This window comes from Beta vulgaris, chromosome 9 (genome assembly GCF_026745355.1).
Source record: "Beta vulgaris subsp. vulgaris cultivar EL10 chromosome 9, EL10.2, whole genome shotgun sequence".
Taxonomy (NCBI): Eukaryota; Viridiplantae; Streptophyta; class Magnoliopsida; order Caryophyllales; family Amaranthaceae; genus Beta; species Beta vulgaris.
This window is the reverse complement of record NC_079210.1, coordinates 31,194,281-31,200,427: the sequence shown is the minus strand read 5'-3', so window position 1 is coordinate 31,200,427 and position 6,147 is coordinate 31,194,281.

Genomic DNA, 6,147 nt, shown 5'->3' with positions numbered 1-6,147 from the left:
TTCTCTGTAATCTCTCATTTTTCCTAGGAGTACTTTCGGGTTTTCATCTTGCCTTCTCACAATTTTTTTTTATTTTTCGTCTCACCATCTTACCCGCTCAAATAAGCTTTTTTGCATAGGTTACCCTTTCGAGTTTTCAAGCTATCTGGGCCCCCATATTAGCTTGAGCCTCTCGCCCTTGCGGGTGTTTAACTAAGCGGGTTTTATTTCATCACTTTTTTCCTTTCATTTTTTTCATTTTTAATCATTTTTTTTTCATTTCATAATTTTTTCTAAATTGAAAGTAATAACTATAACATAGACACATGAGAATGAGAATACCCCCTACTTAAACTACACATTGTCCTCAATTTGAAGACAATTAGAAGAAAAAAGTAAAAGGAAAATGGGGAAAAAAATATTGAAAATCGAGTAAATTGAAGATTGAATGCCCAAGACTCATAACAAACAGTCCTTCAAACTCGAATTTCTCAACAACAAGAACTCAAATCTCATAAATCAACTCACAACCCTCTCCCTCGAATCACTCAAACAAATAAATTCAAAATTTCAAGAGATTTTTGTAGCTTGAGAGATCGAAAAGATTCAGTTACAATCTCAGCCCTCTAGTTTTACCCATTCCTAGCAATTGAACTCCTCCCTAAGGGTTTTTTTTTTTTGGATTTGTTATGGTTCTTTTAAGTGTGTGGGTGGTGGGTGAAAGGAAATTTGTTGTGGTGGTGGAGGAGTTGATGAGAAATCAAGGAAAAGAACGAAAATAAAAGGGGTCTTGGGTTGCCTCCTGAGAAGCGTTGTTGTTCCAACTTCCAAGTCGTTAGCTAGACTTAGTACCTTAAAGCACCTGCAAAGCAGATGGAGAAGAAATCTTGCAAACAAGGTTAGTGGTACAGCTTTAAAATAAGGCGGTAAATCAGGAGGTTCATTCCGCTCTTTCAAATCCAACGCCGTAACATGCACATTAGTAGGAGGCACAATATACTCAATCAAGACATCATCAACATTTATCGACTCATCAACTTGCTCAATATAAAAAACATCATGCAAAACAGAGTTAACGATGTCAATAGAACAAAGAGGGTAATTATTAGGGGTGTTCATAAAAAACCGAAATCGAAATACCGAAAAACCGGTCTAAATGGGTAGTTACCGTACCGACAAAAAAAGTTTGAACAGTACGGTTATCGAACCGATAAAATTAGCGGTTAAACGGTACAATTACGGTTATGATTTTTGTGTAAACGGTTAACCGAAATACCAAAATATTTTTTTTCTCTATTTAATTGTTGAGAAACATTTTCAAACAATTACATTAATTCTAATATTTGTTGCTAAGTTACAACAACTAGAGGAAGTATGTAATTATTTGGAAACTCTAGTACTAATATAAACACTATAATTAGGAAATAAAGTGAATTTTTAGTGTTAATTATGTTTTCCAATTGATTATTATCCACTTTATAATACATTTTATATTAGAGTATATCTAATATTAAAATGTATGCACACAAAAATTGAAAATATATATGTACATTAAGTAAAACATAATAGTATAACTTAAACAAAGGTTAATGGTTAACCGAAAAACCGTACCGAAAAAACGGTTAACCGCTTAGACGGTAACCGGTCTAAACGGTTACGGTTCGCAAAAAGAGCGTACCAAAACTTCCGGTTACCGAACTGAAATATTATTTCGGGACGGTTTACCACCCATGAACACCCCCAGTAACTATCATCCTTAGTCAAAGGCTTAAAATCATTGATATTAAATGCTTTGACCTCTACCTAAAACTCCCTGGTCAATGAATCACTACAAGCATCAATTTTAGTGCAAGATGTTTTCAAGAAAGGTCGCCCCAAAAGGATGGGGGTGGCATGCTTATCAGATTTCATGTCCTACACATCGAAAACCAGCGGTGAATTGTAATTAACCAATTTAAACTAACACATCCTCTAATTTACCCCTAGGATAAACATTAGATCTATCAGCTAATTGAATCACCATAGCAGTTTCATGCATATTGCAAAGTTTCATAGACTTATACAATGAAAACGGAATCACCTTAATTGACGCACCTAAGTCTAACACGGCTTTAGCAAAAATGGTGTCACATATAGTACATAGGATTGTGAACATGCCTGGGTCATTGCACTTTTGAGGTAATACTTTTGAAAGATAGCAGAGACATGCTCGCTAGCCTCCACTTTTTGCAATGTCTTTTGTTTTTGCTTTCTTTTCAAAGTACACAGTTCTTTAAGGAACGTAGCATACCTAGGTACATGATTTTTAAAGCATCAAACGGGGGAATGTTTACCTCACATTTATAAAAGGTTACATAAATGTCTTTGTTGTGCTCTACCTTTGAGTGTCTCTTAATGCCTCAGGGAATGGTGGGAGTAGATCATAAGGGTGGAAGGATGGTTTCTTTACCTTCTCGCTCGGTGAAGGTGGTGATGGCTCAACCTCGGACACTGGCTCACGAGTAGGCTCCTTTTCTTGAACAACCATATTCTCGTTGCCCATCATCTCATTTCCGCTCCGCAATGTGATAACACTGACATTCATTTTAGTCTTGGGCTTCCCTGAATTCCTAGCCTCTAACTTGGTTACGGCTCCTGTAATTTGGCTTACTTGGCTCTCCAAGTTCTTGACACTCGATCGAGTTTCTTCTTGGAACTGCACCATGTTACCCTACATTTTAGTCACATTTTTAGTTAAAACAATTAACATTTCTTCAATGGACATGCTAGAGCTCGATCCTTGACTTTGGGGCCTATGATAAGGATGTGATGGTAGCCTATGGTAGTACTATTAATGTAGTTGATTGCCAAATCTGAAGTTAGAGTGATCTCTCCACCCTTGCTAGGAAGCATAGGTGTAGGGATCATGTCTCCGTAATACTTCTTGGCCTAGAAAACCTACAACTTTGACCTCTTTCCTAATTCTTATAATTCGAGATCGTACTGCAAGATTCTTTGTTGGTAGCACGAGTGTTAACCATAAACAAAGAGCACAAGAATTACTATCCAAAAAAATACGCAAAATATAAACAACTAACATCGTTTCCTCAGCAACGACACCAAAATTTTGGCAGGTGGTTTAGTCGTATACTATCCAAAAACTAAATTTCTCTTACTCTCCTTCACAATGAGAATGCAGAATGGAAGTAAGGTTCATATCCACAGGGAAGCAAGGACAAGTTTTATATTTAGCATGGATCAATTCATATTAATCTAGGTAATAAGTAACCTGCTAAAAGGGGGGTTTTCAAACGAGTTATAAATAAACAAAATTTAATTAGCAGATAAATAAAATGAAAAATCAATAATGGAAAGCTTTTGAGTCATCCACTTCAATTTAATTATCGATCCTCAACTCTATTTATTTCCTTGATTATCTATTATTGAAAACTAATATCGCATTCTCCTCAAACATAGTTAAATTGCACGATCAGTGTGACTACAAACCTTAACTAAAGGATAACTTAATTAGTCCGATCAACGTCTAAGTTCAGTCTAATAGCAGCAATGAACACATGCAGAGTAATAATAGACATGCAAATGTCATACACGCGACAAACATTCTAACAGTTGATTTAATTTCTCCAACAAATAACCAAGATGTTGGAACCTAAGGGAACACTCAAGAAGGGGGGGGTTGAATTGAGTGGTGAAATCTAATCGATTTTCGCAAAAATCCTTTCACAGCTCAGTGCCAGGCTCTGAGCTGAACACTCGAAAATTGCTAATTTGCGTTTTTGCGAATAATAAACTTAAAAGATATTAGATTTGACACAAGATATAACGTGGTTCAATCTCACCTCTGAGATCTACGTCCACAAGAAACAAAAACTCTTTTATTTCTTTGAATCCTATAATATCAAACTCTTGATACAATACGATTCCCCTCACTACTAACCCTAGTAATGACTCCCAACACTTAACTCTAAGTGTTGACACTCTTATAATGTAAAAGTTACAAAAAGAACGATCCTCAAAGATGTGCTTCTTAGTCAAGCAAATAGAGGACAATTACAATGTGAAATAGTAACTTAAACCTAACAGCTCAGTGCTAGCTCAGTGCCAAGGAAATAGTTTTCAGCTTTTTATTAGACTCGATTTTCTCTCTGAAAACGTGAGATTTAAAAGTGAATTCTGATTCCCTTTTATAGGCTTGGTTAGGACGAAAATCACTTAAAAATATCTTTATCTTTTAATCCTTGATTTAAGGGATAAACTTTATCTTTTTCTATCTTTATCTTTTAAACAAACAAAGATAAGTTTTCCATATAGATTTTCTTTTTCAACTTAAAGTATTTTTCCAAATCCTTTTAGAAAATCTGAAAACAAGTTTTAATAAAATTCTGTTTTATAAAAATCTTTTTATATAAAACCACGGTTTTTATCAAAAACGATTTTTATCAAAATCTTTTAAAAACTCGTTTTTATAAAATCTGATTTTTATTAAAATCTTTTTCAAAACTCGTTTTTTATCAAAAACTTATTTTTATTAAAATCTTTTTTCAAAACTCGTTTTTATCAAAAACTTATTTTTATTAAAATCTTTTTCTTTAAAACTCGTTTTCCTAATCCCTTTTTATTTCTGATTTTGAAAACTTATTTCCTTTTTATATAGAAATATAATTTTAATATAATTATTTACTTTCTTAACTCAAAGAAGATAATAATTATATTAACTTTATATTTCTATATTGAGCACATTGCATATTACTAAGCATATTACATTTGAATCTAAAGTTACTATTCTAAGAAATTATAAACTCGAACTTCATTCTTGATTCTTCTTTTCTTCAAAGTCTTCGTTTATCAATTTCTTTCTTCTTCATGCATCTGTTGTAACTGTTACATACTTTCATGCTATAACATATTATATTAATTTTCATCATCAAAACATAACATGTGCATAAAACATAACATGTACATGCACAACAAATTCCCCCTTTTTGATGATGACAAATCATGAATATAATATTGTTAACATAAACATTTGTTCCCCCTTAAAGTATGCATATTGACTTTTGTTCCCCCTCAAACAATGCATGGTTAAATTTAGTATTTACCCTTTTAGAATCTATCCGTACCTAGATTAATAGATTCAATCATTCACTTGTCCCTACTGCTCATTTATATTTTATTCACATTATCTCAACCTAGGATATCATCAAGATTCTAGTCAATATTATATGCTTTCTTTTCCCCCTTTTGTCATTCTCAAAAAGCATCAAAAAGACAAAAAACACACAATATAGTCAGAATAGATCCAAAATAATCCAATAGCTCAACCAAGTGGGCTAGGGATGCTGGTGCTAACAACCAATACCAATTCACAATCATCAGAAACATCCAAAAAAACATCCAAAAGTACCAAAACAGTTTTAAAAACTACAAGTTTAGTCCAAAAAACTACAAAACATCATCAGAAAGTCAGAGGAAGACTACGACGGGTTTAGGGCTTTGACATGAGTTGACGGTGTCTTTGGGCAGCAATGGTATCACTTGCTCGCTGACGAGCTGAAATCTGCTGCAACTGCCGGCGCATCTCACGCACCTCCTCCCCGAGCTTCAAACACCCGACACAAGCTTCCTTAGGAACACAACCCCGAAAATCTTTCTTAACCAATTCACCATTCATAACACATAAGTCCATCTTACTCAGCAGCCCAGTACTCATAACATCAACACAGTGACCCCTTGTGTGTGGGACAGATCACATCAAAAGCATCAAAAATTTAGTAAGCCAAACACCATAGGGATAGTACAGAGAAGATTGAGAAAGATTCTTCATATGGGAATCATAGATGTGGCAGACTAATAGGGAGGTCATGAATCAACAACCAAAGAAGGACCTGGTCCATAATGAGACATTCACCACGGTTTTCAATGCGAGGCAAAACAGCCTTGGTAATCATGTTACGAAGCAGCTTATGTGGAGCAGAAAGACGGGAAACCGAAAAGATTTGAGCGTGGGTTAGGGGCTGGTCTGATAATGTCCGGCTAATCGTGGCGTTGTCAATGCCCGACAACAACGGCCAAGACTGATGAGGTAATTCAGAAAAACCGCTGGATGGTACGCCTAAAATCTGAGCGAGCTCAGTCACAGTGAGAGTAATCATAGTACCATTAACAAAC